Source organism: Adiantum capillus-veneris, chromosome 12 (assembly GCF_014529385.1).
Source record: "Adiantum capillus-veneris isolate H3 chromosome 12, ASM1452938v2, whole genome shotgun sequence".
Lineage (NCBI taxonomy): Eukaryota > Viridiplantae > Streptophyta > Polypodiopsida > Polypodiales > Pteridaceae > Adiantum > Adiantum capillus-veneris.
In genome coordinates this window covers 2,299,277-2,322,910 of record NC_140942.1, presented here as the reverse complement: position 1 = coordinate 2,322,910, position 23,634 = coordinate 2,299,277, and positions in this window count along the sequence as shown.

Here is a 23,634-nt window from a genome sequence, read left to right as displayed (position 1 = left end):
CTTCTCCTCAACTCCCAGAACTCCAATCTACAAGTTATCAACTCACTGTTAGTTAAAATTAAAAGACAGCACATTAATTACCCATTACGCGCCAACTATCTCAATTGTAGTTAACCACATACAACAAGAGGTTACCTGTCTAGCTTCACTATTTAGTTTCTCTAAAATTTGATGTGTGTATTGACTCGTCGATGTCTTCTAAGTCTTTTGCACTTGATGTGGAGGTCTCTTCCTATTTTTCATCTCTATCTTAATTGTTTCTTTTAGATTTGGCTGGGTAGCTGGGCCAGTGTTAGTTTCAACTTCCTTTGGTGGCTTCTCTGACACCTTTTGAACCTCCACTACTTGTTGAGATTCTGCTGCTACTTCTATTCTTGAATGGCGCTTGTGCTTTCTATTCTTATTGCTTTTACTCCTCGTTCCTGACTCCAGTGATGAGCCATGTGTTCTGTTCAGGAGCAGGTGGTAAGTTGTTTGTCATCCCCACTCATGGTAGGCTATCCTTTTGGTCCTCCCATGTACTTCATGCTTGTGCTCTTTTTTGTGCCCTTGAGTGCATTGTGGACATATTGGGCATGGTTGAGCAGCGACGGTAACTCAATATTCAAATTTTTTCTAAAAGCCAAGGCCACTGCATGGTTTGGAATTGTGTACCTATTTGACTTATTTGCTGTGAAATGTAAATGTTGAGTGAAAAGATGAGTTGGGTCTTCAACTGGTTTATGGACCATATCGGCAAATGTTGTTGCTGGTCTATTTTCAGAGAAGATAACTATCCTTTTATTTTCTCTTGACCTCAAATGTTTGCCTGATGTGGGTAGCTTTAGGGCTTCTGCAATAATCTCCTTGGTAATCTGTACTTCTACTGCTTATCCTGCTGGATCCATCAGCTTGGTTGTGCCATCATCTTGAATGGAGCTTTGGAGTCCATACACTCTTTGAAAATTCACTCCACATGGAAAAATTGTAGTAATCTAGTAATCTGAGTTGCCTGTGTGCTTTGGCCAATTTTGGCTCCATTGCTACATCATTATTTCTCTTGGCATTAGCTACATTTCCACTGCCTTCCCTTCTAGTGTCTTGAAGGTTTCATGGAAGATTGCTACGTGATGTTTGTTGAGCAGCTCTTCTCCTGCATAGGTCTTCTTTGCGACCCCTATGGACTCTTCTTGCAACTGGTAGGTGGGAAACTCTTACAATTGCTGCTTCATGGACTTCTTCTTTGTTGGGGCCAACGAGCTTTGCATTGATCTTGATTAATAGCTATTTCACCCATTAGGATCCATTTTTGGGGTTTGTCTATGCTCTTGGGTGGAAGACATTGAATAATGATATGATTTCACTTTTGGAAGCATTTGGATCCAAAAAGACCAGATTCTGATCAGTTTTTGGCTTGAAGGTCTCTCACAATGAAAAACGGATGATGCACAATTTTGGAATGTCCATTGGCTTGAATGTTGATGTGTGGGATAATAAGAGTATATAGGAGCAAGTGATGACCAAAATTTGCCAAGTTCTATCATTTTTGACTCGTGATCTATTTATTGCAATTAATAGCTAGCTTCAATTTTTGTTGACTTTTTGGCACTTTGAAGTTATGGGGTGTTTGGTCATGATGTCCCAAAGCATTTCATGTGGTTTGATTATTTTTGGACACATAAATTGTGTTTTGTGTCAAATTTTGGCTTTGGTGCAAAGTAAGTACGTTTTTTTTAATCTTGGAGCAAGTGAACAAGTGATTTTTGTGTACTAAGTGGGATTTTGGCTTGAACTCAACAAGAGTGCTAAATTGGAAAAGTGCAAAAAGATGTCAAATTTAGCCTTGAACCTATTAATTGCGATTGATATCCTATGATGAAAATGTTTTCTAAGTGTAATTTAGATGATCCACAAGTTGTCCTATAGTCTTAGCAAGTAATACTTGGCTCCTACTTGGGCTTCTTTCGATCTGCTAGGACCTCTCAGCACTTGATACTCTGACTTTAGCGGTTTTTGGGCCTTGCACTTTGTGGTGGTCGTTTTTTGTGCTCCACGCATATGGGCCCCTCCCATAGGTCATCATGACTTAACCTATCGATTTTCGTCCAATTTGGAGCTAATTTGTGGTCGTAGGTCAAAAATGACGATTTGTGGCCATCCTAGCCCATTTCCCATATCGAAGGCATCAAATGAGCTTTGCTCTTGTTTCCACCTAGGTACATTGGTTATAATACCTAAGGGGAAGCTGTCTGTGAAGTCAGAATGGAATTACGACTCCGAGCCAAAATTGAGATTGATAGCTATATACCCCCTGCGTCCCCCCCCCCGCCCCAACCAATGAGAGTACAATTTTGGAATGTCCATTTGGCTTGAAAGTTGATGTGTGGGCTGGTGAGAGTATATAGGAGCAAGTGATGACCAAAATTTTCCAAGCTCTATCATTTTTTACTCCGAAGCTATTAATTGCGATTAATAGCTAGCTTCAATTTTTGTTTACTTTTTGATACTTTGAAGTTATGGGGTGTTTGGTCATGATGTCCCAAAGCACTAAATGTGGTTTGATTATTTCTAAACACATAACTTGTGTTTTGTGTTAGATTTTGGCTTTGGCGCAAAGTAAGTGTGTTTTTTGATCTTGGAATCAGTGAACAAGTGATTTTTGTGCACTAAGTGGGTTTTTGGCTTGAACTCAACATGTGAAAGAGTGCTAAATTGGAAAAGTGCAAATGAATGTCAAATTTAGCCTCGGACCTATTAATTGCGATTAATAGCCTATGATGGAAAATTTGTCCAAGTGCAATTTTAATGATCCACAAGTTGTCCTATAGTCTTAGCAAGTAATACTGGGCTTCTTTTGATATGCTATGACCTCACTTGATACTTTGGCTTTGGCAGTTTTTGGGTCTTGCACTTTGTGGTGGTTGTTTTTGCACTCTAGGCATATGTGCCCCTCCTATAGGTCATCCTGACTTAACCTGTCAAGTTTCGTCCATTTAGAGTTGATTTGTGGGCTGTAGGTGAAAAATGACACTCTGTGGCCATCCTAGCCAATTTCCCATATTCAAGGCATCAAATGAGCTCTGTTCTTGGTTATAATACCTAAGGGGAAGCCATCTATGAAGTCAGAATGGAATTTGGACTCCGAGCCAAAATTAAGATTAATAGCTATACCCCCCCCCCCCCCCCCCCCGCCCCCCTTCCCCACGTGGGAATGTTCTAGAGGTCTTTGCTATGCCCCCTATAAATTTTGGTCATTTTTGGTGGACTGAATTGGCTGGTATGGTGTGGGACGCATGTCTAACCTCACCATCCTATCTTATTGCAGTATTAACGAGAACCACGATTAATTTGTCAAACCATGGGACGAAGCTGACTCGACTAGTGCATAGAGGCTACAAGAGGTTGTCAATCTCTTGGAAAACAACTAACAACTCGCATCTAACTCAAGCTACACTCAAGTGACTGAAATCACCAAAAGCCAATCGCTCATCGACAAACAATTCACATCCGTTACAGCATCAAATGACATCCAAACGTAACGAAACTTCTAGGACAAGTTTATAAGACCTAAGAACATATGCCTATGGCCTCAAACCCCACTTTAGGTCAAATTCCAAAATCACGATTATTAACAGCAGTGGATTTTTGACCTAGTCGTTTTCGACCCAGAATGCATTTTAAATGCTTAGCAATGATGCCCCAATACCCCGCCTATGCTTAGTTTTTTATTTGAACATGTAAATTTCTAATTATGATGAAATTAGGCCGAGGGTCGGCGACGCCAAAAGCTACGAATACTGTGAATGGCTTACGTCAATACGTAGAGCTCTTACCTGCGGTTGCAATGCAACGAACGCAATTGCAATGTGACAACCGGAGAGGGAGTAGGAAGCGCAAAAAGGAGACAAGTGAGCGCCGTTAGCTCACGCTGTGTATTTCGTATCCAAAAACTTAATAAAATCTTTACAACATTGGATTTTATACCTTAGCCAAGGTCTAAAATGTGTAATGTCCGGCGCCCAAGACCTTTGAGACTCCACACTTATTGTATTTGCAACCTAGGTACATAAGTGACCTATGCTTTACATCTTGGAACTCTTATTGAGACCGTAACACGTTACAATTATCACAATGGCTAAATAATTCGAGAAATCACAGTACATGGCCATTTTGGAAAAATGTAAAAAGTGTGTAACTCCAATCTTCATTGCTTCTTTGTATTCATCCTTGATGTGCATTTGTACGTCTTCAGTCCTTGGTCTTTAGCAGCTTCTGTTAACTGACGTTGACTCAGTTAACATTCCCCCCTTCCGATTTTAGTGCCCATCCCCGTGCACTGTTGAAAGGTGTCCGTGGAGACTGTGGAAGGTTTTGATTGGTTGTTGGTGGACTGATCTTCATGTTGTCATTGGATTTGTTGATGAGGTTCAATTTGCTGCAACATCTTCATTGATCTGAATAGTCGATTTTGAGAGATGATGTTGCATTTGTCCGTTGTAAAAGCATCATGATGAGGTTGCTGTTTATTTATGAAAAGTATGTACAAGGGAAGTAGAATGATGAGGTTCTAAATTAGGGTATAATACCTGGTTGACCAAAGAGAAAAAACCCATTGGGAAAAAAGTACCTTTGGGATACGCTCATTACTGGAGTACTTATTAGCATAGGAAATATTAATTAAGTACTCACAGGATTATTTGTTGATAGATATGGAATTAAAAGGCAACAAATATGAGAGGGTAGAATGATGGAACATTGGTTTGCCTGTTGTAGTCCACTCAAGGTGCATAGGTGGAAGCAAAAAAGAGTGTCTAATGCATATGTCAAATGATGGGACATCTTATTTATACATACACAGGAATGCATGGAAAACAATATGCTGTGCAAGAAATATTTTGAGGGGTTCTTTAGAAAGATGGTGTAGCTATAAAAGCATATGACATGGCCTTGCAAGCTGGCACCCCTTTAAGAATGGTTTTTGTTGACGAGGATATATGCTCTCATCTTATTGTGCAATGTGCGTAAGTGTTGGACTCTACGACACGCCACCATTTGTAAGTTAATAGACCTTGACTCTTATGCTCATCTCATCGAGCGTGAGCAACATGACTTTAGATATGATCAACTCTTCCAGGTTGAGTGTAAGCCTGATAACTACGACTCTTAGCACAAAGTTTAATATGACTTGAAGCTTTGGGACTGATGCTTTGCTCATTTTATGGCTTAGTAGCTTGACTTTGACTATGCCAAAGAGTGTTTTTTGCACCCTGACGACTTGAATTTTCACATTCTTGTGCTTACTACAAACATTTCTTCAGGTAAAAGTAAGCTTGAATCCTCAAAAAGAGGATTAGTGAAGGACCAAGCTGGCATTGAAGGTTTCTTTTGCCACACTTGTTTTTATCATCTTTGAATCTGCATTCGCATTGGTTGGGTCGTCCTTCTTTGATTGTGAAGACTCCATTATCTGTTTGATTTTCCAAATAGGCCTGTTGTTGGGGTATAAAGCCCAATGTGGTCGCCCAGGTAAGTGGGCGGGCCGCCAGGTATGTACACATATTCTTTTGTAAAAACCTAATAAGAACTCACTATGCTCTACACATTACAGTAGAGTGAGCTCACCATATTGTCGTGATCTTCTTCTCGCACTCTCTCTCGCGTCTCACTTCCGCTCATACTCCTTCAACTGGTATCAGAGCTCAGATCGAGGCTCGGGGCAGCACTGCAGGAGGCTAGAGTCACCAGCTCAGATTGGAGTGAAATTCGACAGGCGAAGACACGGCCCCAAATCTCGTGGGATAGCTTGAAGGGCTTGCTGTTGTCAGAATTTCATTCTGAGGTCATCTCGGCCACCGTTCGGCTTCGACAAAGGTCTGCGCAGGCCATTTTCGACTACGTGGTATCAGCGGGTGTAGATCCGACTTTGCAAATTTGGGGTTTTCGACCTACGACTGCAGGTGCTGAGGATATCGACACTCCCAAAGTGTTGATTTGTGGCTGTCTACACATCGAAGGACGGCTCACAGTTCTTGGAGGCCTGTCACATACGACACGGGCGCATCTACACACAGACTGTAGGCGACATCCACTAGTTCATCAGGTAGCTTGTGTTTGCTTCTTGATATTCCAGATTTCATCCTGACATTGCAGGTACTTCCACATGGGATGTATTGTCAGAGATGATGTATGTCTGTTGAGGGTTTGCTGGCTGTGAGTCACGCAGCAAATAACTGCCGCAGCGGTTACAACATACAGTGGGAAATTTGTGGATGTATGACTTTGTGGGAAGTCTATGTACTGTCAGATTTACTGCAACCTTTGTTGAGGGTCGAGTGAGGTTTTATTGAGCTGGGGGATTCTCGAATGTTGAGATCCTTTCGGTGATACAGGTCTTGGAGCGATCCCTCGAGCACCCTTAGATAGGCAGCTAGGATGTATTGACTGTGAGTTAAACAGTTGGGATTTCATCTTTGCTTTACTGTCGTTGAGGCATTGTCGCAGTCTATGCTTACAGGACAGTGACAGGATAGTCAGAGACAGTACAGGTGCAGGACAGGTTTACCCACAGCTTACAGTGTTAGAGAGACAATGGTTTTTTTTTTTTGAGCTGTTTTTTGGTCTGTTTTAAGTACACCAGAGCCATTTTACAAAGGAGACTCTGCCAAAATTTCTGCAGAATCTGAAGCTTTCTTGGTTCATTTGACAGGTTGATATTGGTTCAGAGGTCAGTTTACAGGGGAAACTCTGCCAAATTTTTCCCAGGAAAGTAAACTACTGTGAAGTGTAGCTATGGCTGGATCATAGGACACTGCTCTTTACAATATCAAGAAGCTCGATGGAACCAATTTCCCATTGTGGAAGAAGCAGATTTGGCACGTGTTGGTACAAAAGAAGCAGATAAAACCTATAAAGCTCAAGGGGATAAAACCAGAAGATATGGACGAAGATGAATGGAGCAAAATGGATGAATTGGCACTTTCTACCATTATGCTGACTTTGGCAGAAAGCGTTTACTTCAATGTAGCAGACGAGATGTCGGCTTATCAAGCATGGATAAAGCTGAGTGATCTTTATGAGAAGCAAAGTGCAGCTTCACAGGTATACTGGCTTAAGAAGCTTGTTGACTTGAAGATGAAAGAAGGGACACCTATGTCCAATCATCTGAATGAATTCAACACAATCTATAGTCAGTTGTCAGCTCAAGGTGTCAAGTTTGATGAACCTGTTAGAGCTATGTTCCTGTTGATCACATTGCCGGAAAGTTGGGACACTTTTTGCACAGCTTTGAGTAATTCTGCACCTCCAGATGGTTTGAACATAGCAGGTGTAGAAGGAAGTCTGCTTACTGAAGAAACCAATAGAAAGACAATGGACAAAGGCAAAGGAACAACCTTAGTGGTCAGGGGAAGGACCAAAGAAAAGTACAAAGGTGGGGGGCGTCGACTAGGAAATATGTAAGATATCACGTGCGAACAAAATAAGGGATTTATAATTAGGTACATTTACAAAAAATATATATATATAAAGGTTTTTTATTTGACAAAGTGCAAATTTTAATAGAGAAGGGATGGTTTTTTTTTCAAAAATGCATACATAAGGGGTACATATAATCCTTGAAAATATACAGATAAGGGATTATTTGAATACCTCTTGTTCGCACGTGCTATATGCAGTTTTTACATAGTGGACTCCCCGAGAGGATTGCCAACTTACAAGACCTAGGCACAATATATCATTGTTGACATTGATTATCTCACCAAAAGGGTAGAAGCAAAGGCTACTAGGAAGAATCATGCATGAACAACATCAACATTCTTGTACAAATGTATATTCATGAGGTACGGACTTCATATAGGACTTGTCAACGATAAAGGAACTCATTTCTTGAATGAGGTGATAAAGTATCTTCTGAATGAGTTTATGCTTATTCATAACAAATCAGCTCCTTATCATCCTCAAGTGAATGGTCAAGCCGAACACTTGAACAAAATCTTAAGCTCAATGCTAACAAAGATTGTCAGTTCTGGACACACCGATTGGGAAATGAACCTTTATGCAGCTTTGTGGGCTTAGAGGGTATCATATAAAATTTCTCTAAACACTACTCCTTTCAAATTGGTCTATGAACTTGACGCTATATTACCAATGGAGGTTTTATTATCAACACTACGTATGCATGAGAGTTAGAGTGGACAAGACATGACTTGTTAGAATGCTTAGAAAACTTGGAACTTGATGAGCAACGGTTAGTAGCCATTGTGCATATCTATGCTCAGAAGCAAAAGAAAAAAAAATTCTTTAATACTCATAAACCGACAAAGATCTTCAAACCAAGAGATTTGGTACTGGTATACTCTCTAACGTACAGTAGATGGGGAGATAATGGAAAATTGGATTAGGGGATGTTGTCTACAAAAGTATAATCTACCGCTAATGATTAATCTTTTAGAAAGAATGCACATAGCAAAGGAGCGGAGAATCAAACGCCAACAAGTCATTGACGATGCTCAAGATGAGGCCTGCATTTGAATACTAAAGAAAAAAGCAACAACACAACCATCAGAACATTGGAGAGCACAAGTAAAATGTTGCCATAAAGAGCTAACACAAGCATTGGAACTGATCAATCTCAACATTTTTGTGCATGGATTTTTGTGTCCACTCACCTTCATTTGCATTCCAGATGAGCATATAAATAAAGATATGGTGCTAGGTGTTCCATGGATGTGCACTTATAAAGTAGTCCAAGACTGGGTGACAAAGTTCTTCAATTAACCCTCAAGGGTGGAAAATTACGAGTGCCTTTTGCTCATAGCCATGAAGAATGGAAAGCTTCCCTCCACACTTCGAAGCTCTCCAACTCACGTGCTATATCTGCTCTTCAACATCGAATCCATCTGCACAAAATTGGCATGCAAGGAATCAGGCAATTTTGGGTACTCAAGACCCAACTTGCTACCAATCCTACACAAATCTAGGTGCCTAAAAAGCTATTGCACACTAAGAAAAATCCTACAATGGCACCATCCTACCACATCAACAATGGAAACGGAAATTACAGATGAAAAAATGGGTATGGAAACCTAAGCAGGAATCTAAAGTTAAGATCGAGCCGCCAACTATCTGCAAAAGACAATTCAAGGGAAATCCAAGGGAAGTGATATATCGATGGGTACCACCCAAGACTCTAAAAGTACCAGCAAAGTCAACCACTCCGAGCACAATGGCTGCGACCAATACGTATAGCACTCAAGACCCACCTCTTGCACTGCATAGTTTTTTTACATGCATTGACATCAGTAGCATGATAGGTCCAATCTCGGCCATGCATAAACACAATTTTATCACCCGTGCACTACACAACCCGAGCTATACTCTATCGTCTCGGAGGACTCAGGCAAGGAGGGGGGGAAGCATTCTGAATGCATACCTAAAGCGTGTGAATCTAATAGAGAAAAGGGCAATGAATGAAGTAATTGTGTGTTAATGTGTGAACTTTTTTTGGAAAAATCACATCAAAATTCCCTAATAGCTAAGAGAATGGGGAGAATGTGATATGATAACCCCTAGGTGTGTGTATATATTGTAAATACATGTCAAGAAAAGCCAAAAATATTGTTATTTTTACTCTTTTTATGTGATTTTGGGCCAAAAATACGATCAAAATGGAGTAATCCACAGAAATATAGCCAAGTAGTAAAATTAGGTGTGTTTTAGGATTTTTGAGTTTGAGATTCTATTTCTAGAGTGATTTTGTTAATTTTTGCTAATTTCTCTAATAAAAAGGTCAAATATAATAAATAAATATTAAATAGATTCGGATGAAAGAATGAAAGCAACCATGATGATAAGGAAGCAAAGATAGACAACCATGTCAAGTCTTGTACAATTCTGAGGATGGCGATGGAAAGCCTAAATTAGGTCCACAATGCCTGATTTTGCAAAACTTTTGGAAATGGGACAACCGGAATCCAAATTCATAAATTTTCAAAAAGAAAGTATACTTCACGATCTAGTAAGACTAATTGGGGACTTTGGGGGGAAATGAGTCAGGAAGCTTGGGTATGTATAGTCAAGGTAGGCTCAAAGTAGTCTCATTCTCACTTGTTGAGTTAGAGAGAGCTCCAGGAGACCTTCTGGCGTGCGCCTCCTGCGACTTCTAACAACCACCATAGTACACCGTCTCACACAAGACATGAGGGGTAAGTTCCTAAACTACTAACAATCAGTTTTGTTCATGTTCTTGAGGTCAAGAAAGCCAGAAAAAATCCTAGGTTAGAAGAATTTCCATGAAGAAAGTGAGTGCAAAAATGACCATATGTTAACTAAGTCAACGTCAGTTAACAGAAGTTGCTAAAGACCGAGGACTGAAGACGTACAAATGCACATCAAGGATGAATACAAAGAAGTAGTGAAGATTGGAGTTACACACTTTTCACATTTTTCCAAAATGGCCATGTATTGTAATTTCTCGAATTATTTAGCCATTGTGATAATTGTAACGTGTTACGGGCTCAATAAGAGTTCCAAGATGTAAAGCATATGTCACTTAGTGTACCTAGGTTGCAAATACAATAAGTGTGGAGTCTCAAAGGTCTTGGGCGTCGGACATTACACATTTTAGACCTTGGCTAAGGTATAAAATCCAACTTTGTAAAGATTTTATTAAGTTTTTGGATAAGAAATACACAGTATGAGCTAACGGCGCTTACTTCTCTCCTTCTCACGCTTCTTACTCCCTCTCCGGTTGTCACATTGCGCTTGCGTTTGTTGCATTGCAACCGCAGGTAAGAGCTCTACGCATTGACGTAATCCATTCACAGTATTCGTAGCTTTTGGTGTCGCCGACCCTCGGCCTAATTTCATCATAATTAGGAATTTATATGTTCAAATCAAAACTAAGCATAGGCGGGGTATTGGGGCATCATTGCTAAGCATTTAGATGCATTCTGGATCGAAAACGACTAGGTCAAAAATCCACTACTGTTAATAATCGCGATTTTGGAACTTGACTTAAAGTGGGGTTTGAGGCCATAGGCATGTGTGCTTAGGTATTATAAACTTATCCTAGAAGTTTCGTTACATTTGGATGTCATTTGATGCTAAAACGGATATTGTTTGTCGATGAGCGATTGGCTTTTGGTGATTTCTTTCTTTATTAAAATGCCATTATGGAGGAGTGGGATTTACCATGAGTATCAAGAAAAGCTTGTTGCACATCCTTAGATGGAGTTCCTTTCTCAAAAGATGTTCCTTTGGGAGGGGAATCGTAGAACTATGGCTTGGCAAGCACTCATCAAAGAAACGTACACCACTAACAAAAGTTGATGCTACAAAGGTGTCAGAGATTTCTCCGTTAGCACGTTTGCAGCAAACACACACACACACACACAAAGTTTTGCTCGGTTTTTCTATTTGCTCGGTAAAGTTCGCTCGGTGTATGGTAAGACTCGCGCTAGTCGAGTCAGCTTCGTCCCATGATTTGACAAATTAATCGTGGTTCTCGATAATACTGCAATAAGATAGGATGGTGAGGTTAGACGTGCATCCCACATTTGGCGCCGTTGCCGGGGACGAATAGACCTAAACTAGGGAAAACACGAGCGTCTTGTGTAGTTGTCCATTAACTTCCTCTAGGTTCACCTAGAGTAAAACTTTGTTTTTAGAAACCGCATAGCATAATATTGTCGTCTTTTGCTGTGTAGAGGTAGTTTGGAAGTAATCGTACTTGCTGAGTCCCTTTAGGATTGTAAGATTGTAGATTTAGACTAGGATTTGGAGAATGATTGAAAGGCGAGACAAGTCTTAAGATCAAGGCTTTGAAAATCGTAAAAAACAAGAAAACAAGTGTTTGTGGACACTTTCCACAACCCCATTGCATGAGAACCTAGGAGTAGGGTAAGTAGGATCCGAGGTGGATTTCAGAACATTGCTCACTCCAAATGAATCATCTGTGAGTTGTTTATGTGAAGTTGCAGAGTTTTAGGTCTATAGCTAAAAATAGCACGAAAAGACTCCAAACCACTCAATCCAACTGGAGAGTAAGCCTTAAAGTTGTATGAACCAGTGGGTAAGCTCAATGACACTTTGAGGTAAAAATTTCAAGAGTTGGCCAAAACTGAGATTATTTACTTTTTCTTGACATTTGAGGCCAAATTAAGATTTGACTTAATTTATAGGCTCAAAATAGATCATGAAAAGACTGTCTAGTGAAAAAGTTCAAAAAAGTGTCAGTTTTGGGCCTAAAGTTAATAATCGCGATTATTAACTTTCACGTCAAATTTGACCAAGGTTCATACCAGTGATTCATTATAAACAACTTTTGTAAAGGCACAAAAATTTGGATTACCAAACTGGCAAAAAACTAAAGTTTGTATTGACTTTTTGAGTCTTGAGTGTAAATTGGGAAAAAAAATTTCCAAACTTGATGAAACTTGATTCATAGGCTTATATTGATGTGATAAACATGTGTATATGCTCAGTTGATCAAAAATATGAAAAAAGTTTCCAGTTGTAAATAATCACGATTATTTACATCTGCTCCATTTTTCAACCTTTTTGACCAAGTAAGCATACCACTAGTTTTACCATGTTGTAATAAGACCACAAACCAAATTTGGTAAGATTTGGATCATTGGATTAAAAATTGTGACTAAATTTGCAAAGTCTGTCGGATGGAAAATTGATGACCATTTGACCAAAACTTGTCCAAACTTGATGAAACTTGGCTAGAGACCTTAACTTGAGGTGCGTAACAGATCTGTGTCAAGATTGGAACAAAAACTTGCAAAATTTTAGCAGAAGTAAATAATCGTGATTATTTACATCTGCTCCAAAAATTGACAATCTTGCTTATTTGGGCACACCACAAGGTCAAGCATAGCAAGTAGACCTCACAAATCAATTTTGGTGAAATTTGGATCCCCAAAAGTGAGACTTAAGTCAGATTCTTGAAATCAAAGTCTGCAGACATGAAACAGTTGATAAACTTGATAAATCTTGTCCAAATTAAGTTTTAACTTGACTTAGAGACTCAAAATAGATCATAAAAAGAATGTCTAGTGAAAAAGTTGAAAAAATTGTTCAGTTTAGGTCAAACGTTAATAATCGTGATTATTAACTTTTGGCTCAAAAACTGATCAAGGTTAATACCAAAGACTCTATGCATGATTGCAAACATCTTTTGTGAAGGCTCATAGAGTTGGATCACAAAACAGACTAGAAACTTGGTAAAAACTGAAATTTGTACTGATTGTCGAGAAATTGAGTCCGACTTTATGAATCTTGTTCAAATTAAGTTTTAACTTGATTCATAGGCTCAAAATAGATCATAAAAAGACTGTCTAGGGAAAAAGTTGAAAAAATTGTTCATTTTAGGTCAAAAGTTAATAATCGCGATTATTAACTTTTGACTCAAAATTGATCAAGGTTGATACCATAGACTCTAAGCATGATTGCAAACATCTTTTGTGAAGGCTCATGAAGTTTGGATCACAAGACATACCAAAACCTTGATAAAAACTGAAATTTGTACTAAATGTCGAGAACTTGAGTGTGACTTGGTATATCTTGTTCAAATTCAGTGAAACTTGACTCATAGGCTTATCTTGGTGTGGTAAACAAGTGTACATGCTCAGATAACCAAAAGTAAATAATCGTGATTATTTACTTTTGAAAAAAAAAGTTCCCAAAAAAAACAAAAAAAAACTAATGTAAATAATCGCGATTATTTACATTTGCTCCAGAATTTAGAAATTTTGCACAACTGGGTATACCACAGGGTCAAGCACATCAAGTAGACTCCACAGATCAAATTTGGTGAAATTTGGATCACAAATTTGAGACTTAAGCCAGATTCTTGGAATCAGAGTCTGCGGACACTAAACAGTTGATAACTTGGACAAATCTTAATCAAACTCAACCAAACTTGTCCAGAGACCACCACAAGGTAATCACTTGGCAAAACAAGCCTAAAAAGTGTAGAAATTGAAAAAAATAAATAATCGAGATTATTTACTTTTGAGCTCCAGAAACAAGATTTTGGACTTTTGAGCATGTACAATGCTAGAACAACATAATACAAGGCCATTGGTCAATTTTGGGTTCCATCAGATCCAAATTGGTACCTCTTAACTCAGTTTCAAGTTGCAGATTAGTCCTTTAGCTCCTTGCAAGGATAGAATTTGGAAATCTCATTTGCTGACTCACTTAGCTCAGATTGAAGAACCAGGTTGCAGACAAAGGATTGGGAGCTTGACAAGAGTTGAGTGGAAAAAACGGATAACAATCTAATCTGCAGCTTAGGTTATTCGAGGCCTAGATTTTCATCATTTTAAAGGCTACAATCAATTCTGACACTTTCGAGCTAGAGTTAATCAACTCTTGTGAGTCTAAGAAAAATCAACTGCCAAAAGTACTTTGGCAAATATTAAACCTGAGCATAAAATTTTTTGCTAATCAATACCAAAATCTGCTAGGAGACAATTTTTACAGAACCAGTCGACATGGACTCATCTTGAGCTCAGACTACAAGTGCAACAGAGCAGATTTTACAGCTTTATGGCTACAATGGAGATAAAGTCTTGTATACAGATTCAAAAGGCCATAGATACTTGATGAGCAACAAAAGCAACACAGGAGCCAAGATCCTATTGATCAGAGTAAAGCCAGATTCAGAAAACTCCTAGATGTTCACAGACTTCAGTGGATCCAGGTATTGCAAGCTCAAAGATGAAGTGCAGATAGAAGATCAGATAGTCAACCCGAGTGTTTATCTGCACAAGCTAGCAAAACATACAGTTAGTGCATATGCAATCAGGGTCATTGTACATGGACTACAATGGTCAGATCTATAATCGAGAACCAGAAATGAAAGATCAAATAGATCAACCAATTGAAGCCAGTTTAATTGGAGAACTGAGCCAAAGACGGTACAAAGGTCAAGATGGAGCATTCTACAACTTGATGCTTAGTCTTTTAAAAGAAGATGCCGACAACTTGGCCAACATAGAAACAGAAACTTCTCAACTAGAGCTTGACTTGACAGAACCAAATGAAATACCACCAGTCATGGCGTATTGCCCAGATTGTAGACGAAAAGGTGGACATTTTTTTGAAGATTGTCCAAGAAATCCTGACAACAGGGACATATCAACCTCCAAGCAAGGTACACAGAAAATTGGAATGCGAATTTCGATGTAATTACATTTAACTCTTCACTTTTAATGCAATCGGATGATTCTGCATTACCATTAGAAGCATCGGTAAAAACACTGCAAGTACAAAATCAGCATAAAGATGCACAAGCACCTGAAAATATTAAAATTGATTCTTTGAACAACAAATTCCTGCATGAATTTCGTAAAGGTATCGAGATATCACCAAAGGTTGAAAAGACTGTTAATTTTGCAAATGATTTTGCATCCACTGACACAAGTGTGCAATCATTCACAAGTCTAAGGGACACATCAAAGAGAATGATGCTAGCTTTGTATGGTATACATAATTCATATTCACACTATGTAGACCAAAAAGGAAAACTGTACAAAAAACGGCCCACATACCAGCTCATAGAAGTGCGTCCAGTGATATATCAAAAAGGATGGTTCATTTCAAAGGAAAGAATCTATTATAGCCTAACCTCTCTAGAGTTGAAGGATATTACCCAAGTGAACCTAGAAATTTGTTCAGAGCCAAATTCTCCTCCATCAGAAATAAAGCTTCGATGTTGTGACCAAACAAGCATATACTTCAACCAAAACAGTCGTAGATATAGACGAGAGTCTAGCATTTATGATTCCTTGGGTCTTGAAACAACAGAAACTCATATCATAGGAGACCCATGGGATAGACGATATCAAGGCAAAGATAATGCTATCTACAGCTTGACTTGGGGAATAATTTGTCATGTTTCACGAAGATACATAGAAAACTATGCAGAAGGTTTATAGATGTCAAACATCAACAGTGCTACCCAAAGTGTACCTTCACAATCCCAAAAGGTGAGACTCAACCAGAGACAAACAGTTTTGAGCTCTCATAATGAAGCAGGCTCACCCTAGGAAGGGAGGAGCTGCAAATTCATCAAGCTCAGCTCTAGTATCAAAAAATGCTACACCAGTTAGAAGCCCAAGAACTTCTAGTCAACAGACCCCTTCAAAGCAAAAACCATTGAAAGATCATATGGTTGTTGGAAGTTTTCCATTGACCAAGAAACCATCATAATCTGCAGAAAAATTCTTCTATGAAGATCATCAGGGACAAATGTTTCAGTTGATCTCCACGAGTCAAAGTCAAAAGACAAAAAATCCCATAGTGTTCAAACAGTTGCATGAGACCAAGCTCGCATATGCATACAAGATGAAAATGGCAATGACTCTCAGCAAGTTCATGACCTTGTACAAGCCCCTAGGGATACTAAACCTGAAGTAAAGGACTATCTGAAGATGATGCAAAGCCTCAAGCTGCCAGAACAGGTACAGAAAAATCAAGATCAATGAAAGCTAAAGTCCAGAAAGATACACAAAGGTCACCACCAAAATCTCCTCTAAAGAAACAGATTCTGCCAGACAGTACAATGGACCTTTTAAGGTAAAAGTTTAATCAAATGCATGAGGACAATGCTCAACAATTGCAAAAAAGTGCAGTATCACAGTCATACGAGTTGACATCAACGGAAGTAGGTGATCAAGACAAAGCCAATGTAGAAAAAGTTCAACCCACGGACACCGCCACCACAAAAGCAGTCAATAAAGAAACAAATCCTGAGACGATCAAGTGCAACATTGTTGGTGAGAATGAAGAAAAGCTGTCAAAAGAAGTAAAGCTAGATTTTCATCTAGATAAGAACCTCATGTCTTTTCGCACTTGGAAAAGATGTGGCCAACCACAACTGGAAGATGCTCCTGAATTTGTGAGCATATCAAGAAACAGACGAGCAAAATGTTGGGGAATCGTCTCCACCACCATTGAAGTAAGTTCACAGATCATCACAACTCATTCCACGTGATCACAACAAAGGATATGATAGATGACATCATAATGGGCATGCCAATGGCCCAAAAGATGTTGAATCTAAACAAGATTCAGTCTAATGAGATGACAAAGAATGAAGACCAAGACTGATCACCTGGAACGATAGTACAAAGTCCTCAAGCACAGTTAAAATGGAGATTGATGCCAACGCAAAGCTTATTGAAGATGATTCATCTCCATCATTTAGAACTTCAAAAGAGCTTAAAGAAAATCAGGCAATAGCAAGTGTAGAACAAACAGAACAAAAAGCAACCACGATAGCTATTGAGAAAAGAATGCCACCAGAGCCAGAAGTTAAGAAGAATGAGGTTGCATACAACCAGGAAGAAATAGGAAGTCCAAAGATCAATCAGACAGTGCCAGTCAAATCAGCTGATGCAAGACAGATTGGAACACAAAGTCTCAAGCTACTCTCCATGGAGACACAATCAGATCAAGATGAGACCATGGAAAAAGCAAAACAAATACAAAGATCTTCAATATAACCAACAATGAGAATAGCCGTAGTTCTCAGAAGTACAAAAGGAGAAAGTGTCAGATGCAATGCTCTACTAGATAAAGAAGCAAAATATAATATGGTTGCAGAGAACATCCAAAGGATCCTCCAGATCACTCCATGCAAACATGATAGCAAAACAATGCGAGGTTTGCATATAGGTCAAAAAGAAATGGTTGCTACCCTTAGCATTCAAAATCATGAAGAGCAGGTGAAGTTTCAGGTGAATCCTTCAAAGGAAATGCTTGCAGATGTCATCCTTGGACATCAGTGGTGGTTAGACCAACACAAGGCCTACAAATAAGATGAAATGCTAATACTCTCTTCTCCAAGAGGTAGCCAACAACAATTATAGGTACCATTAATGCTAGATTCAGAGTTGCAGGAGTCACTAGAATCAAAGACAAATTGTGCAAACAAAGGTAAAGCTAAAGTGGAACTTCCACCGATTAGCAAAGAAGATGTGACAGCATATGCCTCTACATCAAAGAAACCTCATGGATCAGCTTCTTCAAGCAAAATAGGCTTTCAAAACTTCAAGTCAATTGCTGACCAAACGGAAACCTCTAAGGAGACACACAGAAAATCAAAGGTATGTCAGCCAAAGTACTCAAGAAAGCAAAGGAAAGTCAAGCAAGTGTTTGTTCCGAGTAGTTTAGTTAAAGTCAATGATCCAGTTTGGATTAAGGACAAGAAATCAACACATGATGACAAACACATGGGATGGATAGCATCACAATGGAGCTTAAAAGAACAAGAGTACTATAGAGGTAACAGACATATATGGGTACCAAAACCGCAGGTTAGGGCATATGAAGTAACATCAAGTCCCTCCCAAGACAGAAGGCCCACAAGGTATCAAACTTGACATTATCCTAGAATAACTAGGAAGCAGGTATACAACAGAACAACATCGAAAGAGGCTAAAGTCTACCACAACTTTCAAGAGGATACAAAAAAAGACAGATCTCAAAGAATCTCCCTCTTGGACAAGGATTTTACACAAGGTATACAAAGATTTGGCTACCAGTCAACCACAAGCCAATTGCAACTACACCAGACTTGCATGAAGATCTCAAGAACTTGAAAAAATCTCGAGCAAAGCAAAGTCAACAAAGGAGATACAAAGGTCATCAAGAGATTTGGATTCCTAAGTCTTCCAATGCTCCTAGTCAAAACCCAGATGATGATAGCCAACAGAGGCGTACAACAACATCAAAAACTCCTATCAAACAACAGGTGAAGGAGTACGAGCGGAAGTGCGACGTGAGAGAGAGTGCGAGAAGAAGAGCACGACGATATGGTGAACTCGCTCTACTGTAATGTGTAGAGCATAGTGAGTTCTTATTAGGTTTTTGCAAAGAATACGTGTACATACCTGGCGGCCCGCCCACTTACCTGGGCGACCACATTGGGCTTTATACCCCAACAACCTCCCACTTAAAGTCCAATGTGGTACTTTAAGTGTGAGAGAAGCTACTTTACAATCTAATATACAAGAGATGTAGAGAAGTGATGTACTACCCTACACCTAACTGCTTGCGAAAATGCGCAAAGCTCTCTGAGGGAAGTCCTTTTGTAAGTAGATCAGCAGGATTTTCTGTGGTGTAAACTTTGACAAGCTGAAGTTGCTTATCCTCGAGCATTTCCCTGATGAAATGATACTTCACATCCACATGCTTTGTCTTTGAGTGATAAACTGGATTGCGAGCCAATTGTATAGCACTTTGACTATCACAATATAGCACAGGCATCTCTTCTTTGATTCCCAAATCTGTTACTAGTCGATTAAGCCAAATTGATTCTTTGCATGCCTCTGATGCTGCAACATATTCAGCCTCTGTAGTAGACTGAGTAACATAATCTTGTAATCTAGAATGCCATGATACTGCTCCACCAGCCAATGTAAAGACATACCCTGACGTAGACCTTCGGTTGTCTAAGTCACTTGCATAATCTGAGTCTGTAAAACCCTTTACACTTAGCTCCTGACTCCCATAGCATATACGCATACTCTTTGTAGCTTTCAGGTATCTCAATATTCCTTTCACTGCCTCCCAATGTTTCTTGCCTGGGTTTGACATGTATCGACTTACTACTCCCACTGCAAATGCAATGTCTGGGCGAGTAGCAATCATTGCATACATCAAGCTACCCACTGCAGACGCATATGGAATCTTATCCATTTCAACATGTTCTTCCTCAGACATAGGACAATCTTGTTTGCTAAGTTTCACATATGGTGGCAATGGAACACTCAGTGCCTTTCCCTTCTCCATATTGAAACGTCGCAAAACCTTGTCAATATACTCTGTTTGAGATAACCAAATCAACTTCTTTGATCTGTCTCTCTCAATGCGCATACCAAGTATATGACTTGCCTCACCCATGTCTTTCATGTCAAACGATTTTGCCATCTTTGACTTCAAAGCTGAAATTTCTTCCAAGTGCTTGCCAGCAATCAACATGTCATCCACATACAAAATAAGGATCAGCCAACTACCATCCTTAGCCTTCTTTGTATATAGACAGTGATCGAACTCACTACGTTTGTAGCCTTGAGAAAGCATAAACTTGTGGAATTTATGGTACCATGCTTTCGGTGATTGTTTTAAGCCATAAAGACTCTTTAACAACTGGCATACCCAATCTTCCTTGCCTTTCTCAACAAACCCTTCTGGCTGCTGCATGTAAATTTCCACATCTAAATCACCATGCAAGAACGTTGTCTTGACATCCATTTGGTGCAACACCAAATCTAATATGGCAACCAATGCAAGAAAGCATCTCAATGTAGTCATTTTGACCACCGGAGAGAAGACTTCATCAAAGTCAATGCCTTGTTCTTGCTTAAAGCCCTTGGCAACAAGCCTTGCTTTGTACTTTGGCTAAGTATCATGAGCGGTGATCTTATACCTGTAAACCCATTTACAGGGTAGAGCCTTTTTGCCCCGTGGTAATTTAACTAGCTTCCATGTTTGGTTTTTATGCAGAGCTGTCATCTCTGACTGCATGGCCAATTGCCAATTCCCGGAGTCCTTCATTTGCACTGATTCCTTGTAACATGAAGGCTCATTGCAATCAGTCAACATGACATAGTTCATATATGGAACAAACCTATCAGGAGGTCGCGTGACACGTCCAGATCTACGCACAATAGGTGGTTCAGGCTCAACCACAACCTGTGGTTCCAATCTATCCTGTTTTTCAGATCACAAGGATACTTTGGGAATTTTTACAAACTTTAGCATTTTGGTAATTTTCCCTTCAATTAAAATTTCTAGCACAAGTTTAATTCAAGGAAAATCAAGCAAATATCTACTTTAAAGGATGTTCCTCTTTATATTTCATCAAAATTGTGTTGTCGCTATAGCGCCTTAGTTGTTCAATTGAAATGTACATACAAAAATTGCTAAGAATAGTTTCTTATTCGTTGGGGATGTCATATGCTCTAACCTACGGTTTTGGTACCCATATTTGTATGTTACCTCCATAGTACTCTTGTTATTTTAAGCTCCATTGTGATGTTGTCCATCCCATGTGTTTGTCTTTATGTGTTGATTTCCTATCTTTAATCCAAACCGGATCATTGACTTTGACTAAATTGCTGTGAACAAACACTTGCTTGACTTTCCTTTGCTTTCTTGAGTACTTTGGCTAAAATATCTTTGCTCTTCTGGGTGTCTCCTTAGAGGTTTTAGTTGGGGGTCAGCAATTGACTTTAAGTTTTGAAAGCCTGATTTGCTAGACGTATTTGATTCATGATGGTTCTTTGATGTAGAGGTATATGTTATCACATCTTCTTTGCTAATTGGTGGAGGGTCTACATTAGCTTTACCTTTGTCTGCAAGATTTTTCTTCGATTCGTGTGACTTCTGTAACTCTGAAATCGGCATTAAGGGTACCTGTAAATGTTGTTGGCTAACTCTATGAAAAGAGACAATTAGCATTTTATCCTCTTTGTAGGCTTTGTGCTGGTCTAGCCACTGATGTCCAAGGATGACATTTGCGTGCATGTCTTTTGAAGGCTTCACCTGAAACTTTACCTGCTCTTCATGATTTTGGATGCTAAGGGTAGCAACCATTTCTTTTTGACTTGTAGCCTTACCCATGATTTCCCTGTTATTTGGCTTTTCCTGAGTAATCTCTAGAATGCTCTGGATGTTGTCTGCAATCATATTGCACTTTGCTTCTTTATCCAGTAGAGCATTGCATCTGACACTTGCTCCTTTTACACTGCTGAGAACTATAGCTATTCTCATTGCTGGTTCTATTGAAAATCTTTGTCCTGCATTTGCCACGGTCTCATCTTGATCTAAATGTGTCTCTATGGAGGGTGGTTTGAGACTTTGTGTTCCAATTTGACTTTCATCAGCTAATTTAGTTGGCAATGTTTGATTGATCTTTGGACTTCCTATTGATTTTTGGTTGTCTGTAACCTTATTCTTCTTTACTTCTGTCTTTGGTGGCATTCTCTGCTCAATAGCTATCGCGGTTGCTCTTTGTTCTGTTTGATCTACACTTCCTATCGCTTGATTTGCTTTAAGCTCTTTTGAAGTTCTGATTAATGGAGATGAATCATCTTCAATAAGATCTGCTTTGATATAAGTCTCCATTTTAATTGTGCTTGAGGACCTTGTGCTATCGTCCATGGGTGATCAGTCTTGGTCTTCATTCTTTGTTGTATGTGAAGACTGCATCTTCATTGAACTCTGTATCTCTAGGACCTTTTGGGCCATTGACATTCCCATTATAATGTTGTTTGGCATATCCTTTGTTGTGATCACATGGAATTGGGCTATGATGATCTATGAACTTACTTCAATGGTAGTGGAGATGATTCCCCAGCATTTTGCTCGTTTGTTTCCTGATATGAGATGATTCCCCAGCATTTTGCTCGTTTTTCCACCTGCATCTGAGTAACCCTTGATCTTAGAAGATCCATTGTAATTTCTGGCAGAATTGGTCTCTTCGGAGGAGATTTTGGTGGTGACCTTTGTATAGCCTTTTGAACTTTATCTCCCAATGACTTTGAATTTTTTTGTCACATGTTTAGGCAACTTGATGCTTTGCATCATCTTTAGATAGTCTTTGACTTCAGTCTTACCATCCATAGGGGTTCATACAAGGTCATGATCTTGCTGATATTCGTTACCATGTGCATCTTGATATGCATATGTGAGCTTGGTCACATGTAATTGCTTGAACACTATTGGATTTGTCAACTTTTGACTTTGACTTGTGGAGATCAATTGAAACTTCTAGCCTTGATGATCTTCATAGAGGTATTTATCTGTAGACTCTGATGGAATCTGGGTCAATTAGAAACTTCCAACCACCATATGATCTTTCAATGGTTTTTGCTTTGAAGGGGTGTGCTGGTTAGAGGCTATATGATTTCTAACTGGTGTAGCATTTCCTGGTATAAGAGCTGATTTTGATGGATTTACAGCTCCCCCCTTCCTAGGGTGATCACTGTTAGATATGTCAAGCCCGTGGGCATTGTCCCTTATAGCATGCAGGTTAGCTTCACTTAGAGCTCAAGTCTTGCATGGAAAGTTTTGGATATTTTTATACTTGTAAGGTTTTTACACTTCAAGACATTCAATCATAGCGTGAGTTTTTCCTGTGTCGAGATCTCTCTCTCTCTCTCTCTCTCTCTCTCTCTCTCTCTCTCTCTCTCTCTCTCTCTCTCTCTCTCTCTCTCTCTCTCTCTCTCTCTCTCTCTCTCTCTCTCTCTCTCTCTCTCTCTCGCCTTCTGCTGGATCTTCTTCCCTGCACCGCCATGGTTACATAGCTCCAATTGCACCAACAACTGGTATCAGAGCCACAGGCGTGTAGCATCTCAAGACGCTGCTCTCAGGCGGGCTCCCATGCGTGCATATCAAAAGGGGCTTTATTGAAGTGTTGCATGCGGTTCTTCCCAGGCAGACAAGGACGGCCTCACCTCTCAAGACGCTGCAGTCCTAGGTGCTCCAGGAAGGCGGTGAGCATCAGCACTTCAAAACGCTGTAGATTGATCATTTTTAACAGGCAGCTTTGTAAAGCCTCTCAAAACACTGTCATCCCTATCATGCAACAAACGACAGCATATCAAAAGGCATTGAAGGCTTTTGGACAGTTTT